Source organism: Rhinopithecus bieti, unplaced genomic scaffold (assembly GCF_001698545.2).
Source record: "Rhinopithecus bieti isolate Rb0 unplaced genomic scaffold, ASM169854v2 scaffold_17829, whole genome shotgun sequence".
Taxonomy (NCBI): domain Eukaryota; kingdom Metazoa; phylum Chordata; class Mammalia; order Primates; family Cercopithecidae; genus Rhinopithecus; species Rhinopithecus bieti.
In genome coordinates, this window is record NW_016809238.1 from 256,561 (window position 1) to 279,457 (window position 22,897).

Here is a 22,897-nt window from a genome sequence, read left to right on the forward strand (position 1 = left end):
CTGAACAATGATGCTGACTGCACACAGGATTCTGTCCCCAACAGTTTACTGACAGGCAAGCTTAGAGTCACAAATTTATGTAATACTACATATTTCTCTGTCCATGTTTCTTCTTCAACTCCACCAACATTCCCAAATATCTCCACCCAGATTCCCAAATAATATCTATATCAACCCCAGGTCCTTTCTTTAGCACTTCATATCTGCCCAAATTAGGCTTGTGCATCACCTCCTTGCCTGACCATGATACTTCAACCTGGACAGTAGTTTGATATTCTTATTGGTGCCAACAGGATCAGGTACATGATTTGAGAGGCCCAGCAGAAAGGAAAACATGGAGCCCCTTGTTCAAAAAGCATTAAAAATATGAAGAAGGCAACAACTGTCATTAAATCAAGTACAAAGTTCTTCAGAGCATGGGAAGCAGTGTAACTGCACAAGTGGCGTACCTATGAAGCTAGCCCTGGGTGTCTGTTCAGTCTTCACTTGGTGAAAATCATACTCCTAGTTGGCTCTCTTCTAGGGAGGTAAAAACATATGATGACTCTATTATCAAAACTATGTAAAGCAGCAGATGTTTGCTTTTCATCATACCTTACAGTTCTCAGGTGATGTTAATAGGTTACCTATATTTCCCCGACATCGTAGTTGTGGTTTTCAACGCAAGCCTGCTCTCCCTACTTATTTCTCAACAATTTAAGACCAGCTTTGATATTTACTACCCACCATCTTTGTGCTCAGTACTGAACAAGCCAGGCAACCTACCATTATGAGCTGCCCCCACCTGTCTGATCTACACCAGCTTCTGGCTTCCAGCTCCTTGACATGAGCAAACCACAAACCCAATATCACGGTCCACTTCAGTGCCAGCAAACACAGTCAAAGACGACCAGCTCGTTCCCAAGCTCCCCAGACTTGGAATATTCCAGTGGAGATTCTGACATTGAGGATGTAAAACTGGATTTTTAATGGTCAGTCACTGTGATATTCCTTCGTCTGTGAATATAATTGATGATTTTAACATTCGTTAAACAGTGATAAAATACACATAACATAAAATTTACCATCTTAATTACTTTTAACTGTATACTTTAACAGTGTTGAGGACATTTAAATGTTGTTCAACCTGATTACTATGTATCTCTACAACTTTTTTAGTTGTCTCAAACTTAAACTTCATACCCATTAAACAAGTCCCTGTGTTCCCTGTCCCCCAGGTTCCTGGCAACCACCATTTCACTTTTTGTCTCTATGAATTTGACTAGGTACCTCATAAAAGTGGAATCATACAGTATTTCTCTTTTTGTGATGGATCATTTGATTTTAACTTTTGATGTAAATTTTTCAGGTGAGTGTGGAGAACTGGAAGCAAGTCCCTTTAGGGGCATCAACAGACAACCAGTAAGTTTTAGGGAATTTGCTTATTCCCATAGGAAATAACAACCGAAAGGGAGAGCTGGATCTGTTCCCTGGGTTGGAAATATTCTCATCACCACTTCCCCCAGGCAAAGTCTCTTTTCCGGCCGGGCGTGGTGGCTAATGCCTGTAATCCCAGCACTTTGGGAGGCCAAGGCTGGTGGATCACTTGAGGTCAGGAGTTTGAAACCAGTCTGGCCAACATGGCGAAACCCCATTTGTACCAAAAATACAAAAAAAAAAAAAAAAAAAAAAGCTGGGCATGGTGGTGGGCATCTGTAAACCCAGCTAGTTGGGAGGCTGAGATACCTGAACTATGAGAATCGCTTGAAGCAGGGGAAGGAGGTGGGGGGCAGAGGTTGCAGTGAGCAGAGATTGTGCCACTGCATTCCAGCCTGGGCAACAGAGTGAGACTCCGTCTCAAAACACAAAAACCAAAACCAAAACCAGTCTCTTTTTCCTTTTCTTCTCATTTATCAGGAAGAATGTTAAAACTTTTGAGGTCAAATGTCTCAATCTACATTTGCAAGGTGGTCTTTTAAAACTGATTACTAAAGAAGAAAATAAGCCTTTTATCTCATAATAATAAGACAATAATTTAGGTAACCAAACCTGCAAACTTGCCCACTGTTAGATATTTAATGAGTCTTTTTTTTTTTTTTTTTTTGACTAATCAGCAACTCATTTCTGTTTTACCTCTCCTTAGTTCACCCTTTGTACTGGAAACACTTTGCCTACATATGCAGATCGTTGCAGGCTGACCTTGATAAATGGTCTATGTTTGCGTAATTTAGATTAGTTCAGTAATTGTTTGGAACAGAGGCCAGCAATCTTGCCAGGGGTATTAAACATTCACTTTCAGGACTTGGTGGTCTGTGAGGAAGGAGAGGTCAGACCAAGGTTGCTTTACCACCTTCTCCCAAGGTCATGTCTACTTTTGCTCTCTTTAAGCAGTTGCCCAGAATCCATCAGCTGGAAGCTGGCTGGAAAGAGGGAGGGCTGATTCCCTAGATTATCCTGGAAGCAGAGATGTAGTAAAAGCTGGCTAACTTTAGAAGAAAGTAGAGAGCAAAGCTAAATCGAAAAGGTAATAAAAGTGTTCCTATGGCCTTTAGACATGACAAATGACTTTCTGTAGCTCTGCTTTCAATAGCCAGTACACTGGAATTGTTCCTGAGAAGCTAGATAGCTGACTTGTAGTTTTACAATATACTTTAAGTTTGTTTTATTATACAGAACTATTTTTTTTCTTCTAAAATATTTGGGAACTCCTATGAAGTACAAGTAAGAATATGGTAGCCTCTAAGAATTCCAGAGTCTGATCTCTATCCCTTATTTGATCTGACAATACGCTCAGTTCTGGACAGTTTTCATGATGAGACAACTCACTTGCCATGTCAGCCTCTGTTGGAGTGCCTCACTGCTTAGCATTCTCCTGCTTCATCTATCCAAAACTGTTTCCTTTAACGTATTCTCTGAGCCCATGGCTAATATGTTTACTGACTCTTCTAGATTCAATATCCACAAACGCTGCTATAATTTCTATCCGTTATTCCTTTCCCAGCTATATAAGCCAATCAGATGCTTGGATCCTTTGTCATCTGGTGTGGCTGCAAATTCTCTCATGCCATGGTTGTTTCTCCTAACATGTTCTAGTTGGTTTACAGACCCAAACACAGTCACAGGCCAAGATGACCACCTCAGAGCAGAGCAAGACTAACACCAACCCTACACTCCCATGTTTAATGAAGCACTATTCACAATAACAAAGATACAGAATCTACTTAATAGTCCTTCAATGGATGAGTAAAGAGAATGCAGCATATATACACAGCGGAATACTATTCAGCCATAAAAAAGAATGAAATCATGTCTTTTACAGCAAAGTGAATGGAACTGGAGGTCATTATCTTTTATTTTTCATTTTTTATTTTTTTGAGATGGAGTCTTGCTCTGTCACCCAGGCTGGAGTGCAGTGGCACAATCTCGGCTCACTGCAAGCTCCGCCTCCTGGGTTCAGGCCATTTTCCTGCCTCAGCCTCCCGAGTAGCTGGGACTACAGGTGCCTGCCACCACACCTGGCTAATTTTTTGTATTTTTAGTAGCGACGGGGTTTCACTGTGTTAGCCAGGATGGTCTTGATCTCCTGACCTCATGATCCGCCCACCTCGGCCTCCCAAAGTGCTGGGATTATAGGCATGAGCCACTGCGCCCAGCCCTGGAGGTCACTATCTTAAGCGAAGTAAGTTAGACACAGGGAAATACCACAGGTCCTTACCCATAAGTGGGAGCTAAACAATGTGTCCACTCAGGCTGGGCGCTGCACACTTGGGCTGGGCATGGTGGCTCATGTCTGTAATCTCAGCAATTTGGGAGGCTGAGGTGGGAGCACTGCTTGAGCCCAGGAGTTCATGACCAGCCTAGGCAACATGGTGAGACCCTGACTCTACCAAAAAAATTTTATCTTCTAATTAGCTGGGCATGGTGGTGTGCACCTGTAGTCCCAGTCACTTGGGAGGTTGAGGTAAGAGGATCGCTTGAGCCCAATAGGTCCAGAGTGCAGTGAGCTGTGATCATGCCACTGCACTCCAGCCTGAGTAACAGAGTAAAATCCTGTCTAAAAAAAACATGTACACTTGGACACAGAGAGTGGAATGACAGACAATGGAGACTTGGAAGGGTAAGAGATGGGAGCTGGGTGGATCGTGAGAAATTACTAAATAGATGCAATGTACATTATTCAGGTGATGAGTACCCTGGAAGCCCTGACTTGGCCACTGCACTATGCATGTAGCAGGACTGAACTTGTACCCCATAAATTGATGCAAATTAAAAATATGTGTACAATGTAAAAAATGATCACATGGTCAGAAATTCAAACATGCCCTATAAGCATATATATGTTTATAATACTAAATCAATGATCTATCCTCCTCCACAACCTCCAGTTCCATCTCCTTCTTGTAAAGGCAACTACTAGATATCCTTTCAGTAAATAAATTCTTGATGTGCATAGCTAAGTAGTTAAATGGTTTGGAATGGGAGACTCAGCTGTTTCTTCCCCAAGCCTCATATATTTTTAAGAGGAAAGGGCCTCTGTAGCTGGAGACTGGCTGAAAAGAGCAGGCAGGCACCACAGATGTTACTGAGAACTGAACTGTGGTAACGCTGGCAAACTTTCTCAGGAAAAGTAGAAAGCACAGCTAAATCACAGTGTTTATAAACACAAGCCTGTGGCCTTTACATTTGATAGGTAAGAAGTAGTACTTCCTTGTTTGGATTGGTTTTCCTTTAATTATAAATGAGGTTGAGCCTTTCTTGGGAAATGTATTAGCCATTTATATGAATCAACTTTCTCTTCATAGTTTTTACTCGCTTTTACCTTCCTGCATTTGCTTCATTTACGTCATCTTTATTCCTTTGGTGTAAGGAGTTAGGTTGTGATCCAACATTATTTTTTCCCAAACACCTAGCCAGTGTCTCAAAGGTTACTGAATAATTTACCTTTCCCTGACTGATGTAAAACACCACCTTCATCTTATATTAAATTATTTCTATATGTAGTTATGTTCTAAATCTCTATCCTAATCCAGTGAATTTCTATTTCTTTTTAATGCAAAAACTATTTTAGCTATGGCTTCATTACAATATTTTAATATCTCACAGTGCATTGCAGACTTTCCATAGCTAACTCTGCATATGTATTTCTTCACTTTAAATGTAGAATTGTCAGGTTCAGAAAAGTCTTCTTGATTTGGATATATTAATATATGTATATTAGATATATTATATATAAAATCATATATGAGTAATTTAGGGAAAATTAAAATATTGATATTGAATCCTCCAAAGTAAAGTACTTTATATCTATATTTTTTATATACCTCAACAGAATTTTTAAGAGCTTCTTCACAATAAAATCTACATATTTTTTAACTTTATGCCAGCTATTGTATCTTTTTGGATTGCTTATAAATGTGATAACATCTTTCATTGAGTTTTCTGATTAGTTACTGATTATAGAAAAGCTATTTGATTTCTGTACAGTATATTAATGTTATAACCATTATCTTTCTGAAACATAATTTTTCTAATAGTATTTGTGCTGATTCTCTTGGTTTTCTGAGTATAGGATCATGTTAACAGCAAGGATGATGATCTTGCTTCCTGCTTTACATCTCTTATTTAATTCCATTGGCTACTATTTCAGACGAATGTCAGGTGTAGGGGATATAATACGATGGATGTTGTAGATCATTGCAATCAGGGTCATGTCATTTCTCTTTTAGTATGACTTTAGTCTGCTGGAAGCTGGAAAATGAAAAACTACGTTTCCCAGGATTTCTTTGAGCTTGGATTCTACCTGCAAGCTAGCAAGCAGATGTTTACACAGGAAATTTGGAAGGCAGAAATGAAGCAGATTGGGCTGTGCTTCTGTTCTATTGATTAGGCAAACCAAGAACACAGTCAGAGAGTTTCTGCAGCTTTCCTAAGCACAGCATAGATACCCAGTGTTTAATGCCCAGTTTTGTAGGTGTTGAGAAGCAGTGGGTAGGACAGTCATTTTGCTACTATAGGTCTTCCCTGAGATGGTGTGATCATAGAGCCAATAGTTGGGCAGTGGCTGCAAGATTCCATAGTTTCACAATCACAGCTGATGCAGCAGCTCTCTTGGCAGGTGTTCTACGAGACATACCTGGAAGCTATGCCCAGAGCTTGCTCCACCAACTTTTCCAACAATTTCAAAATCAATTTTGCCACATGGTCCTTTCTACTTAAACTAGCTAGATTGGTTTCTGTTGTCTGCCAGAAACTCTAATGATAAAACATTATTATCTTGCTCCTAACTTTAAAGAAAATACATAGATAATTCTAATATTTCACAACTAAGTATGATGCTGGTTTTTGAATATGTGTGTGTATAAATATATTTGCATCAAACTTTGAAAATACCTTTGAAATTACCTCTATACTCATGGATGTTTACACTTCTCATTTCTAATTTTTTTTTTTTTTTACTCCTTGGATTCCTTAATTTTCCATTGTAATAGCAAATTTATATGGACATGCACTATTTTTGAAAATGTTTTACACGTTACTTTTAGGTCTATTTTCCACCATCTTTTTCGTGTGTCTGTGTATATGTGTGTATGTGTGTGTAAAAGATTTGGCCTAGAATTTCATAATGCAGTGTATTACCTATACCTTCCAGCTTTGTTTTATTTGTAAATCTGACCAGGATACAAATTTATGTCATTTATTTAAAACAAAAAGTTAAACAGGATAAGTCTAAAAATAAAAAATCCTGCAAACCTTTAGAAATCACTTTATAGACTGATATAGATTTATTTATTAACATTTTAGGTATAATCTTTAATCCGTTTCAGATCCACCAAATTATGCTCATTTTTTCTTTATCTTTACCCACATTATCTTAATTTAAAGCAGGACATTGTGTTAAAGTTCTCAAATAATTAATCAATTGCCAAGAGGGTCAAGGTCTGTTTTAAACCTTTAATGAACCTTTAAAATACTTCTTATAACATATTTTAAAACAAGATTCTGAAAGCTTTACCCCTAATGTAAAGCCTGTAGGGTCCCTTAAAATCAGAAATCAATAGTGCTTTTCCTTCTACTTTAAACATTCAGTCAGCATTTCCCCATGTAGGTCAGTGGTTCTTAATCATTCACGGCTGCTCCCTCTGTTCTACGGTTTGCAAAGGAAAGTAACACTGTTAGGCTACATTTTTCTTCATCAGTACTTGATTTATACATTTTCCCCCAAATATCTACGTTCCTTAATTCAATTAATGCCGAGGTACTTTGAACTACAGACTATGATATGCATTTTAATGCGAAAATATGTGGTTTGAGAATGGATTGCATGCTGTCACAATAAACCCCAAGGAGCTCTTTCAAGGTTGGTCATCCTCATCTCTATCAGAAGGTACAACGTTTATTTATTTTCCTCTCACAGCTGTATGACTTAGTCGTTTGCAAATATGGAGTCCGATTGTCAGTCTATTGGAAAGACGTCCCTGAAGGATGAAGGGCATGGGTCACTGGAAGCGGGATCACCTGTTCATCTCCTGGGATCTCTTTCTCCCCACAAAGCAGCTCTGTGACATTCTTACCTGACCACTGTCACCAGGTATTGCTAGAACCTGAATGTGTCTCCCAAATTAATTTGTTGAAACTTAGTCAACAATGTCATACTATTAATCACCTCACTTTTAGGTGGTGATTAAATCATGAAGCTATAGCCCTCATGAATGGATTATAAAATAAATCCCTTATAAAAGGGCCAGTTCTTCTGCTCCTTCTACTACAAGAGGATACAGCCTTCATGGTCTCTGGAAGATACAGCAACAACGTGCCATCTTGGAAGCAGACAGCAGCCCTCACTGGATACCAACACTATGAGTGCCTTGATCTTGAACGTCCCAGCCTCTCTAAGTGTAAGGAAATATTTTTGTTCTCATTAATTGCCTAGCCTCAGGTATTTTGTTATGACAGCACAAATGGACTAAGACAGTACCTTCTATAAGTTTCCGCAACTGCAAAGGAATATTACACACGAAAGAGGATAAAAGATATCGAAGACATTGAGTTTCAAACACTGTTTTAAAAGATCAGTCTTATTTCTTATACGTTTAACTTTATAATACTGCTTCCGTCAGCAGCTTCAATTACTATTATTACTTTTTAGGAATTGCTCTAGCTGACAGCAGGTCTGATTGATGTTTACTCACATCAGTTTGAATGAATAACTGTAAAAGATGTAGAGTGTAGCTTGAACGGAGAAAAGGGAAAGGAAGAACAATCTAGACTTAATCATTTATAAAGTGCTTGCTCTATGACTGATACCATGTTTTACATATATAGCTTTCAAAAAAAAAACCCCTATTTTTTTAAAGCCTTTAAATGCAACCTTCAGGCACTTTTCCAATGCCTAATGGATTTCTCTAAAACATAAAACCAGGAATCCAGGAACTATTTGTTTCTGATTTCCCATAACACTTCATTAATCACCACGGATCACTAAAAATCAGTAAAATGTCATAAAAGCTTGCTTTCCATTTTCCTGCAATTCTAATGCTGACACTTCCATAGTAAAGGGTTGGAAAATTGAATGGGTTAGACATGTTCTAGAATACAAATTAGTAGTTCATGGCAAATAGAAAATATTTATATGTACGTGTCTAAGTATGAAACACATGCGTAATGGTGGTTTTGCTGGCATGAGAACCTTTTTACTCGTTACCATCAATTCACTTCTTTTTTATTTTCCTATTTTAAAAACAATCATAGATAAAATTTACTGAATTATTATTCTCTTCATTTTACAGATGAAGACAATAAGGCTTACAAACATGCATAAGATCACAGGGTGAGTAAATGCTGGGACTAGGACTTATACCTCAGCAAAGCTGACTTTAGAATCTGTCCCTTTACGCACAGTACTATACAGCTTTCCCTCAAAACATTCTGCAATAAATTATCAAATGTATTATTATGTGGCCAAAAGTATGAATCAAATAGCTGCACTCACAAAATTAAAAGTTAAACATGGTGCTTGCCACATCCTAAATTGGTTCTACTTATGGAAGGTACATCATGTCTCTTCTACAGAAAAAAACCCATCTTTGCAACAAATCCATATTTCTGGTTTTATTTCTTATAGTTCAAACATTTCCCCCTTTAGATTATAGTGTACATAGTTTTAGTGGCAAGAATTGTCACTGATTGCTGATACATAAGATGATTAACATATTCTACTGTTTTAGCATTATGATACCTATTATAAAGTTGGGTTAATCCAGCAAAATCTGCTTGATTCTCTTCACTGCTATTGTGCAGATTTACAAACAAGCATATATTTTTAACAAAAAAGTGAAACACTTCACTAACAAAAATCTCTACATGTTTTACTAGTAGATTATGTTTTTAGACAATATACATGAAAATCAGGATGACGTAGTTACTACCATTAGATACATTTTAACTTTAATGATAGACAATTGAAATTCAGGATGTTTTTCTGATAATTCTGGCTCTGCCATTAATTAACCAGATGACCCTGAACATACAACTTAACCTCTCTGAGCATGTACTTCTTCCTTTGTAAAACAGATACAAGTATCATCTTACCTGATGGAACTGCTATGATGATCAATGACAAAAAAGCAATGAGAGTGAATTACAAAATACTATTTTCATATAAAGTATTATTTTAAAATGATTTTACTCAGAGACTTATTCTGTTTAGACTTACCTGTTGTAATCTAACCTAAATGTTTTATTCTAAGCATGTTAGTTTCATGCCAAAAGTCACTGATGTCTCCATATTTCTGACCCCACATTTCTACATTCCTCTGAATTTTCAAGTGTTTCCATAATCTGACTTCAGGCCACATATCCAGTGATAGTTTCCACTGTCAATCATCATGGACTCTGTTGCTCTTCTCAAGCCTATCACCATAATGTTCCATATCCCACCTACGGTGGTCCCAATATGCCATGTCTGCTTTTCTCCTTAGTGAATTCTCTTCCAGTCTTCAAAGTCCCAAATTTTCCATGACAATCTCTGAAGCCTATGAAGATTTACATTCAGAGTATACCTCATGTTATAATGCCCTCCTTACATTCTCTGATTTTTCTGTTTGTGTTTTGGCTTGCTCTCCTTATGAAATTATAATCTCATAGTGAAAGGCCATTCTATATACCTTTTCAGAAGACTTTTACAGTATTGAGCATATAACTGAATTTTTTTCTTAGATCATGAATCAGATACTCATGAAACAGTACTTTTTAAATGTCACTGTGCCAAGAGTTGAGGAGCATGGTGGCCACTATTTCACTCCTCGTACAGAGCATCATGTGGTGGAGGATTCTGTCCTATGCCCAGGCGTTAAGAGTTGCAAGGTTCTCTTAATGGGAGGAACCTCCTTTCTGAAGCCCAGTGCCCCATAAGCCAAACCTTAAGTAATCATGCCAGGTGTCTCAGAAGAGGTGACTCTTAAGCTAAAAATCTCTGAAAGAATAAGAATCATCCAGGTGAAATGTGCACCAACCACGTTCTTTATAGCTTTCCAAGGTGAATAAAAAAGACTTGGGGTTCACCTGAGGCCCAGAGCTGCACCATGCCTTTTCAAGAGCCTCAGTGACAATCATGTACTCCTAATTCTTGATAAGGTAGCTTTTCCATACAGTCACATAGCTTTGCTTAGCCAATCTAATGATATGCAGGATGAATGTTATTTTCCTAAAGTCAATGAATCCCTTCCCTTAATTATATTACCAAATACTTGACCTGAAATAAAAAGTCCTACATTGACTGTAAGTATTTCCACAGCAGATACAATATTATGTCATAATTACTTGTCTTGACAGTCTTTGTCATGCATAGCATTTGAAATTATTCTTAAGGAGAAGAATACAATCTTATCAGGCACTAAGCAAAAGTTTGTCATCAAAAGAGAAGTCCAAGAAAGAACATTATTGTTTACTAAATGCACACTATGTGCCAGCCACCAGGAAATCTATTTTAAAGTCTCCAAAATTCTATTGAGGTAAGTAAAATAATTCATTTTGTAAATGAGAAAACAGAGGTTTCAGAGAGGTTTAGCAACTGCCCTTAGGATACAGCAGACAGATTTGAAACCCAAGTTCATAACAATTTAAAGCCCAATTCTTTCATCACCCTCTTCACAGGGTTGATCGGTCAGAGAGGTAAACTCTAACCATGCTCCCCAGATCATGCCATGTCTCTTCCCTTTTCAGTGTTTTTCTATCTCTCTTTACTTCTCCATAATACAAATCACCACAACTTGAACATATGTGTATTAGTCTGTTCTCATGCTGTTATCCAGAACTGTCCAAGACTGGGTAATTTAATTTAAAAGAAAGAGGTTTAATTGATTCAGAGTTCCACAGGGCTCTAAGTTTCCTCAGGAAACTTACAATCATGGAGGAAGGGGAAGCAAGCACATTCTTCCTCACATGGCGGCAGGAAGAAGTGCCAAGCAAAAGGGGAAAAGCCCCTTATAAAACTATCAGATCTTGTGAGAACTCACTCACTATCATGAGAACAGCGTGAGGGAATTGCCCCTATGATTCAATTTCTGCCCACCGTGTCCCTCCCACAATAAGTGGGGCTTATGGGAGCTACAATACAAGATGAGATTTGGGTGGGGACACAGCCAAACCATATCAATATGTATTTATTTCTATGATTCATTAATTAATATCTACTTCTCTCACAAGATTCCAGGCTCCAAAAGGGCAGTTCCAGTTTCACCCACCATATTTTATGCCCAGGGCCTGGCATATTGTTTGTGTTTAAAAAGCTCTTACCAAATAAATGACACTACTCCATGCAGTACACTTACTCCATGCACTCTGAAGCAAGAAACTTGGAGTTGTTGATCAAAGGCACTTCCAGTAAGAACAATGCAGTCTCAAATTGGTGAGAGATGTGTAAATTGTCTGGTGGTTTTGACAACACAACTGCCATCAGTTTTGAAATATTAAGGAACACTCTTCAGTAATCATTTACATCTTATCAAACTGTAATAAAAATATGTAATGTGTTAAGAAACTGTCAATGTACAAAGACACTTTAAATCTCTTAATGTCAGTTGCAACAGAATCGGTATAGCTTTATATGTTATTTTAAAGTAAAAGAGATCTTAAAGTTATGGATACTTTCAGTCCTCTAGTATTAATTAAAACTGTGCACACACACACACACACCCACACACACAGAATTATACTTCCTATGAAAATGCTGGGAAATGCTGATACTCAATTTAGGACATTTTATTTCTAGTCAAGCATTTCTCTAGGGGTGTGTGTGTGTGTGTGTGTGTGTGTGTTTGTGTGTGTGTGTGTGTAGTAACAGTATTTTGTTTAATTTGTTTTTATAAGCTCCTAGCTGGAAGCTGGCTCTGCCTAAAAAATTTCATAGACTTATGAAAATTCTATAATTAATTCCATACTTCTCCTAATTCTATGAAATTCTAGAATTCATAGAACTCTCACAGTGCTTGAGAATTTAGATATTAATTATGCCAGGATTATAACTTTTAACTTAGATTACAACAAAGATCTAGAACAATTTTGTCAGTGGTCATATTATTATAAAATATTCAAAGGTAGGCTTAAATAAGCCCACTTTATTTTCTTTTCCTTTGGTCCAGTTCTTCGTCTGATACAGAGCAATTTGGCATAACCCAAAGACTGGCTTTGTTATTCTAAGTAAGAAGATATTTTTTCCACCTTCTAGTAAGAAGTGAAATGCTCTACACAAACTTATTCCATTCTTGCAAAGTGAAGAAAAGAAGGAAGGCTATTAAAATAAAACTATGCAATTTATTTATTATAGCAACACTTAGTTTTATTACTCCCATTTTATAGATATGGGAAACTGGAAACCAGAGAGGTTAAATACAGCCAGTGTACCAGAGCTGATAGGAGATGCAGTCAAGATGTGTCTTCTCTGGGACTTGGTTTACATACATGTAACAGAAAAAGTGGCTGTTCCATCTACATGTGCCTGAAATATGTGATAAATTGATTAATAAGTGTGATGCCTCTAGCACAGAGTTGATGATTGGTAGGCACTCACACATTATTAATAAATCTTATTATCTTAATTAAATTTATTTTTGGCAGCACAGATAAAACCTATGTGCCCAAGGTGACAAGAATAAAGTTTTCTTCATCAGTCAATGAATTAGCAAGTGTCACTAAGTATTGCTGCAGAGTTGGGTGTTTGGGATACTGACGGCTAGTAGCAGGCATGGATTTGGTCTCCAGGTATCTACTCCCTAGAGGAAGGGAAAAATTTCCAATGGACAAGAAAGGGTATTCAAAATTTTGAGCAGTAAATTGTTGAATTCTATAGGAAGCTCGGAAAGACAGTCAATACTGTCCATTAAATGTAAATGAACTACACTGCATCATTAATTCATGAACAATTGCCCTGCTATCCAAACAGTCAACATTTAAGCTTAAATTGATAAGCAGTTCCTTCTTAATCATTTAAAGGCTCTTTAGCTCTTGAGTGTGGAGGCTGTGCACAGAGGAAATAAATATGCCAGCCCGAGAAACACCATCGTGGGCTTTTTCAGTGATGGTTGGGCCCTGAAGACAACTCTCAGCTTATGAAACACCATGGTTATTAAAGCTGACAAGGATCTCAGAGGATCTTACCTCTCATGTGACAATGTCTGATTTGACACCCATGTTGCTTTATTTACTTTGTAGTGTAGTGTCTTAACTTAAAAAATCACTTAGATGATCAAAGAGTTTAATAGTACTACTAAGGTGGTTCACCTGCTGCCAACAAAAAAAGAAAAAGAGAGAGAGAAAAAAAAGATTTCGCTTTTATATAAAGGTCCCACTAGAAGAAATACTAGAGCAGAATCAAACGCCCTTATTGGAGATCTAAATCAAATATTCAGTGGTCACCTCCACACAGAAATTGACCAAATCATAAATGTTGTGATTCTAGACTTTGTTTACATATTGATTCCTGGGAGATCAAATAATTTGGGGTTAGGTTCCCAGACTTGCTAAACAATGTTTTTAAACTTATAGTTTAGCTGAAATAGTCTCAGTTTTAAATTAAAAATGTAAAATAGTATAAAACAATGCCATTACCTTACAGTAATATAACAAAATAGTGAGACCCTGCTGCTACTTCTATCCAGAAGGAGGTTTCCTTCCACGTGTGAGTGTGCATACACGTGGTCAATGTGTGAATGTTGGTGAGGTGGAAACATTACCTCCATGCACAAGCTGCCTATGGACATAGGATTTCTGCAAATCACATACGATAATTGGTTGTTTTCATCTTCTAATTTGTCACAGGATTAGTGAGTATTCAATTAGAATCAAGATCTTGGACTTGTCCAATGTGGTAGTCACTAGCTACATGTGGCTATTAAACACTTAAAATATGGACAGGTAGAATTGAGATGTGCTGTAAGTATAAAATGCACACTAACAATTTTGTATGAAAGAATAACGTAAAATATCTCAATTTTATATTGATTACAGGTAAAATTATAGTATTTTAAATATACTGAGTTAAATAAAAGATGTTATTAAAATTAATGTTACATGTTCCTTTTTTAATGTGGCTGTGGTTACCATTACACATGTGGTTCACAATGTATTTCCATTGGACAGAGCTGCTTTAGAGCATATATCAGGAGGCTTTTAGGGTTATTAGGAGGAAAAGTCACAACTAACTTAGAAATAAAGGTTTTATTTATTTATTTATTTATTTTATTTTTTGAGATGGAGTCTCACTCTGTTGCCCAGGCTGGAGTGCAGTGGTTCGATCTTGGCTCACTGCAAGTTCCATCTCCAGGGTTCACACTATTCTCCTGCCTCAGCCTCCCAAGTAGCTGGGACTACAGGTGCCCACCACCATGCCTGGCTAATTTTTTCTGTTTTTAGTAGAGATGGGGTTTTACCATGTTAGCCAGGAGGGTTTCGATCTCCTGATCTTGTGATCCACCCACCTTGGTCTCCCAAAGTGCTGGGATTAAAGGCCTGAGCCACCGCACCCAGCCAATAAAGGTTTTATTTTAATTACATAAACAAGTTCATAACTTTTTAAAAAAACAGTTCCTCATTAAAAAAATGCAAATCAAAACCACAATGAGATACCACTTCACATTCAGTAAGATGGGTACAATCCCCAAAAATCCAGAAAATAACAGTGTTGCAGAGGATGTGGAGAAATTGGAACCCTTGTGCATTGATAGTGGGAATGTAAATGGTATGGCAGTTCCTCAAAAAATTAAAAATAGAATTACCAAATGACCCAGGAATTCTACTTTTGAGTGTATTTCCAATAATAATAATAATAATAATAATAATAATAAACCCTGAAAGTAGGAACTTAAACAGACATTTCTATGCCCATCATACAAATATTCATAGCAGCATTATTCACAAAAGAAGGAAGCAACCCAAGTGTCCATGGATGGATCAATGGATAAACAAAATATGGTATATACATACAAAGGCATTGTCATTAGCCCTAAAAAGAAAAGAAATTCTGACACATGCTATGACAGGGATAAACCTTAAAGACATTATGCTAAGTGAAATAAGCCAGACATGAAAGGATAAATGCTATATGATTGCACTTGTATGAAGTACATAGAGTAGTCAAATTTATAAAGACAGAAAGTGAAAGAGTGGTTGCTCAGGCAGAAGGGGAAAAAGAAATGGGGAGTTATTGTTTAATGGACACGGAGTTTCAGCGTCACAAGATAAACAATTTCTGGAGATGCTTGGTGAGCTGGTAGTTGTGTTGAAGAAAATAATATTCTGACACTTTTTTAAATGGTATGGAAGACTTAATTCAGACCATTGTGATAGATGTCAACACTATCACAACTGGAAGAAAGATTGGGTTGAACACCAAATAAGGTACAGACAGCTGGGAATTACAGTTTCATGTACAACTTTCTGAAGACTTATTCTGGCTAAGTGAGGTTGACCAGTTCAGACTAGTGCTCACCTCCACTGCTTTAAATTCCTTGTTTATTTTAATACAGCTCCAGTTCTCATTCATTTTGGGGTGTGTGTGTGTAAGGGGGCAGCCATATCATGGTATTGGTTGATACTGTGCAACAGGATATTGCTGCTAAGCCTCCATTCTGTATATTCACACTGTGATTACTCAGAATCCTTATGTTCTTCCTATGTAATTTCATATTATATTTGGGCTACTGTTCTAGAGCTGTAATAGTAAAAATATTTTACACAGATAGTCCATCTTCCATCCACTACTCACTTCATGGTCTCTGCTTGTCCCTTCTGTGACCCATGTGGCATCTCTGTGGAATTTAGGGTTCTGAGAAGTATAATTTGTCTTGAGCTATCCAAGACCTGTTGTCTTATTTCTGGTATTATATCAGGTCCCTAAACATTTAAAGCATCTCACCCTGATTCCAGGAATCATTGATGTAACAAGAGAATTGTTTATTGATATAATCTGTATTTAAGAACTATTTCTGACATTCTCTTTTCTGCATTAGATTGGTTTTTTGAATGGTATCTGGCTTTCCTGGTAATGAAAAGATCTTTCTGCTACGGGAAGATTATAGAATTCTGTAGAAACAAACAAATTGAAATGGTAAAAAATGGTAAAGGTTTGAAAAATTTTAAATTTGGGGAAAACATCTAAATTCCAACCAAAGATATCTTTTAGTTATAAATGATATCACTGATTGTAACATGTGCTTTATCTGGCTAGAATTTGCTGCTGTGGCTATCTGTGACACTAATTTTCTAAAAGTAGCTGAACAAAGGAACTATAAGAGCTAGCAGCAGTTTTCTTTTTCTTTCGTTCTTTCTTTGTTTTTTTTGTTTTGTTTTGTTTTGTTTTGTTTTGTTTTGTTTTTTTGAGACGGAGTCTTGCTCTGTCGCCCAGGCTGGAGTGCAGTGGCAGAAGAGTTAGCAGTTTTTTTGTAGAATTATTTACTTACTGGCAGAATAAAATGCACTGTTTCTGTAATCTTCAACCCCCACACAGAACTGAGAATGTAAAGAGTGCTGAAATTCTTAATAGTTTTTATCTTCCATGGCAAATGAAGTTAATTCAATTCAATTTGAGTCAGTGCACATTTACGAAAACTCTTACTGCAATACACTGGCCAAATGGTGGTGATACTAAGAAATGTATGATGGCTGTGCCTTCAAGGAGTTCATATTCTAGAGGGTTATGCACTGTTTTAGAACTTCCAAAGGAAATCAGCCATAACTAATAAAATTAGCATCAACTCTCAGAATGTTCTATAGTGAAAGAATAAAAGGGTCATTCAGCAACTGGAGAAGCAGCTAGGGGTTTTGATCAACTAGAGATAACATCAAGCCACATTTGGTTAACAAGTTCACTATTTAGAAATTACTTAACTGGCTTACTGCTCCATAGAGAAAAACACATTCGTAATCTGTCACAGAAGTTCAGGCCTGGGTCTTGACATTTAAGTCACAGTATGTAATGTGGCAGGATGCATTTTCCTTAATGGGCATTCCATGACAGCTCACTAGCTAGCTCAGGACGTGTGGAGATATGGAATTAAAATATTAGGGGCTTCTGACCTTCGCAATTCTGGAGTTCTTACTGACTCAGAACTTTTCCTGCACAGCATACTTATATCTGAAGGGACTGACTCTAAATGCAATATGCAACACACTTGAGTAATTGATTGCTAGAAAAACTAGAACTCCTACTTCATATTTCTACGTAACAATATGAAAAAAAAGTTATGGAAGGTAAAACTATCCGTTAATGGCCAGAATGAAACATACATATAACAGATGTTAAAATATATAAAATGTTTATTATCCCAAGATCTTCAGCGGTTAACTATGCACATTCTCTTTTGTTATGCAAAAACATGCAGGTACTTTAATGAACACTACAAGGATTCCTGAGCAAGTAAAACTGAGTGTGTGTTTTAGTTAACATACTGTATAATACCAATCAAACTTTCAATGGAATCATAAACATCTTCCGCTTAATCATCTTGGCAAAAATTATGCATTTTGATTCCAAACACAATCCTGTTATTCCTCTACACAACTCAAACAAGTTTAATTCTTTTCCTTTTATTTATCCTCCTAAACACTGTATTACCAAAGATGGTTTTATACCTGAATGTACTATAAATTCATTCAAATTTCAATAATGGCTGAAATATGATTTATAGAGTTGTAATCACCTCTTCAATTTTAAATATTCACTAATCTTTCCTATTGAATTTTCATTGTTTTTTTTTTTTTTTGAGATGTTAAGGTTCTTAAGAGGAGAGGATACGTATTGTATTATCGCTATAGCCCCAGTACCTACAGTATAGCTAATAAATATTAAATACATAAAAATATAGGTAAATATATCAAATATAAACACTTTATCAAGTTTTTTAATGACTTATCTTTTGTATTAGGTAAAATTGGTGACATTCTGGAGAGAGGCTGATGAGACAAACTGACTTCCCAGTCCTCTGCCTTGACTACAGCTTAACATATGGCTCAGGCTAGAAGGAGGCTTCAGTACATAGATAGCCTGTGAAACTCTACAGTGTGAAAAGGAGGAACGTGTGAACCTATTGAATTTTAAGAAACATCAAACCATTCATTTAGGTGACACATTTGGTGAATAGTGTGGTGAAGCTGCCCAAAGAGGCCTGGATTGCAAAGGACCTCATAGGACACTGAATGTTTTAAAGACAATAAAAGCCACAGAAGTTTTCCAAACAGGGGAGTGATACGATCAGAGGTGTTTTACAAAGGAAAACTCACAGTGGAAGATGGATTTGATGTCCTGAATTTCAGCACACTGCTCTTCATATGATCTGAGGCAACATAGAATAGCTAAATTCTCTTTTCCATATGACAGTCTTTCAAATATATGAGGGTAAATAGCATGTTCCTCCTCTAAGCTTCAAGCTAAACACCTCCCTTTCCTCCATCAGTCCTCTAATGTCATTCTCTGGGTCTCTCAACATCCTGGATGTTGGCCTCTGGACACGCTTTCCGGTTCTTCACTGTCTCGTTTGAAACACAGAACACTCAGCTTAACATAAAAGCAGAAATCACAAATAAAAGATTGATACATTTAAAACAACTGTATGTTGAACACACCCTCTTATAAATTAAAATATGGATTTCTGTATTAATAACACATTTGGGCTTTCTAAGATTCAGATGCCAGGGTTCTTTTCTTCTTCTTCTTCTTCTTTTTTTAAAAACAAACAAACAACAACAAAAAAAAAACAGGGTTGCACTCTGTTGCCCAGGCTGCTGGAGTGCAGTGTGGAAGGATTTTGGCTCACTGCAACCTCTGCCTCCCAGGTTCAAGCAATTCTCCCACCTCAGCCTCTGGAGGAGCTGGGATTCCAGGCACATGCCACCACACTCGGCTAAGTTTTGTATTATTTTGGTAGAGATGGGGCTTCACCATGTTGGCCAGCCTGGTCTTGAATCCCTGACCTCAAGTGGATCTGGTCCCCTTGGACTCCCAGAGTGCTGAAATTATAGGTGTGAGCCACTGCACCCAGCTTTCAGATGCCAGGGTTCTATCCTGACCTTTTATATATGTTTTATATAAAATTTTCTATGAGCAGTATTCAAGAATTTGTATTGTACACATATGGACACACCCACCCCATACCACATACAGACATACACACATACATATCAAGTGATTCTTAGGTAGATTCAATCTTGAAAACAACTGTTGTAAACAATCTCAACAAATAAAACTCAGAACAAATATGTGTAACATATATGACAGGAAAAGCCCAAGTTTACAGTATAAAGGATTAACCATTTATAATTTAGGGCAGTGTAAACAGGCTCTAATATGTTATAGAGTGTAGCAATGATACTGATGATGGTGAAAATAGTACTACTAGTAATAGCATCATCATAAGAAAAGAAGGGAAAAGAAAAGAAACTAATGAAATTACAGGCAAGGAGAAGTCACCTGGCCAAAAACTCTCCAGGGCAATCCTTTCTCATATCTCACCTCCTTTTCCTTCTATAATTATATGAGAATGGCTCAAGAATGCAAAAGCTTTCTGATTTTAAAAGATGGGGCAGGTTCTACTTCAAAATAACAGTTTGAGATACTATATTTACTTTTCTTTTCTCTCTAAATACCATTAAAATTATTGAAATGATGTCAAAACGAGGTGAAGAAAGAGGATCAGTAATGAGGCGGGAAAGAAATAGAGTATACCACAAATAGCTCCCATATATGTAAATGGTTTTAGAGCACAGCAAAAGACAGAAGGGCTTCAGCTAATTTATAAGACTAACATAGCCATGATAAAAAAAAATTGCAGGAAAAAAAGAATACACACACCTCATTTATAAATATAGATGCAAAACTGGATTCAGAAGTATCTTAAAAGAATAATGTACTACCACAAAGTGGGACAGACCCTAGTAATGTAAGTTTGGGTCACGGTAAGAAATCTATTAGTTACATTAATAGTTCAAAGTAGAAAACATACTTAAAGAAAGCACATAAGATTACCTAGAATGTAAAAAGGTGCTCTATAAAATTCATCATAAATTCCTGATAAAACAATAAGTTATTTTCTTAATGCTTTAGCAGATACCAACAGCAAAAGTGATAATAAATGGTCAAATGAGTAAGAAAAAAACCCTAAAACTTCAATAAAGAAATAGGATGAGCCCATGAGCTAGATGTTCATAAAACAATATGAATATTCATCAAGCATCTAGTATAGGAAACAAGTTCAATCTAACTAATAATAATAAAAAAGAGTAATAGGGTATGTTTGACTGTTGGCTACCAAAAGATTTAAAAAATCAATAACAGTGTTGGCAAAGATATGGAGAAAATCAAGTGTATTACTTTCCTATTCCTGATGTAACAAGTTACCACAAACTTAGTGCCTGAAAACAATAGAACTTTATTACTTTAAAGATCCAGAGGACAAAAGTTCAAAATTGGTCTCACTAGTCTAAAATCAAGTTGTTGAGAGGGCTGTGTTCCTTCTGGAGGCTCTAAGAAAGAATGGGTTTCTTTGCCTTTTCTTGATTGTAGAGGTCTCCTACAGTCTCTGGCTTATGGCCTTCACCCCGACCTTTAAAGCCAGCAAGGTACACTCATACTGTTATCTCTCTGGTTCTCTTCGGCTTCCCTCTTCCTCTTTTAAAGACTCTTGTGATTATATTGGGCCCTCCTGGATAAGGAAATCTAAGGAAATCTCCCTATTTTAAAGTCAGCTGATTAGCAAACCTAATTCTAGTGTAATCTTAATTTCTCTTTGCCATGCAACTTCACATATTTGCAGGATCCTGGGAGTAGGATGTGAATATCTTTTGCGGGGGGAGGCTGGCAGTGGGGACCACATGATTCTGCCTACTATACCAGGTATTTCCAGTCACTATTGGTGGGAGTGTAGAGTATATTCTTACAACCTATCTGGTAGTTTGGCATTAAAATGCCCATGTAGGCTACTTTGCATCGTGAAATAAAATTAAATATTAATTAGATTTGTAAGTTCCTTTTTATAGCTTGGTTTTAAACCATATCTCAAAGATGTGTCAAAAACATTTACATTGGCTCTCTTTCCTGAAATGTAGTGGTGATGACCTACTATTCACGGTGTCCTCAAGCAAATTCCAGGCCATGCAGAGATGAAAGTAATTTTCTAAAAACATTTTTCAAAATCGGGCTTACTCTTACTAATAGATAAGGGAATCAGGAAGTCTTTTAGTAGTGAAATGAAGCTTTCTGTAACTGTTGGAAGAAAACAGAGAGGGTGTCTAAATACTCTAGATCTCTGGGAATCAATAATCTTAAAAAGATGTTCTATCATTCATTTACATTTTTGCCTCAGTAGGTCAGAAAATACACACTTAATGATCTAAGGAATCCTAGAGGTCAAAAGAATATGTCTCAGAGCTACTCACCATGCAGATGCAGACAGAACTTATACCTGAATCATGCTATGAAGTAACAATATCCAGGTAAATATCCATGTGGATAGAGCTGGTTGGCAGCTAGATATCTCTAACATAGCTTCTCTGACATAAATTGCCAATTTCTTTTATTGAAATGAAATTACTCCCTGTTACATTTCATTATCTTCCTTCTACCCCCACCCAGGTCATTATGGCTAGAGAATTTTCTAGTTTAGAAAAAAATCTCATTTTATGAGAATCCCTGTTTCAAGTTCTCCCATTTTATTGTGAAAGCCTATAAACTATCATTTTCTTTCCATCAAATAAACCATGATTTTCATTTTATTACAGAAAGCATAGTAAATATATATTTAAAGATCCATTTGCCACTAAGCTTGAAACCCTGAGTGATTCTCTATCTGGATATACAACACAAACTAATGTTATTAATATTGAGTGGTTTGCAGTTGGGAATAGTTTTTATTTTTCTAAATTAATAATCTATAACTGAGCTTACGATTTATGAGCTTTTAAAGTTGTACTTCATTTGGCATAGTTTTTTCACCCATCATAACAGAAGGTTTTACTCCTAATGTGAAAGTCTGTGATTGCAATCTTCCATCACTCCATTCTTAAGGAAGCACCTCTGGGTGGGAGTCACCAGATTTATCCCTGTTGGCAGTAGCAAAATGATTCAGATTTTATCATAATATTCTTATCTCTTTTCCTTCTTCTAGGGATTAGGAAAGACAAAATGGGGTCTGCCATGTTCAGAATCTCTTTCTGGTGACTTTGCACTCAGAATTTTCCTAGCTTGCTACAGGGAAGAGCAATCATACTCCCAAATTTTGCTACTCTTTGCATCTGTCTCTAGGAGATACGCCAATGGCATGCATAAAGGATGCCAATTTCAACTAAAAGAGTTACCAGAAGAAAAGCTGGGCTCAGAGATGTAAAGAAGAGTAAGCACAAACAATCCATTCTGGGTCTATGATGACTGTGTTTT

The 22,897-nt window shown here is 36.8% G+C and overlaps 1 protein-coding gene and 1 long non-coding RNA gene across 14 annotated transcripts in view; one reads left to right on the forward strand and one right to left on the reverse strand.

Annotated features, from left to right (window-relative positions):
- Positions 1–22,897, reverse strand: part of TMEM117 (transmembrane protein 117) — a 556,913-nt gene that overhangs the window by 45,989 nt on the left and 488,027 nt on the right. The window lies entirely within an intron of this gene.
- On the forward strand, positions 7,435–8,808 carry LOC108539992 (uncharacterized). The gene is made up of 3 exons (XR_001888545.1): positions 7,435–7,567; positions 7,654–7,874; positions 8,766–8,808. It is a non-coding gene; the product is annotated as an uncharacterized LOC108539992 (long non-coding RNA).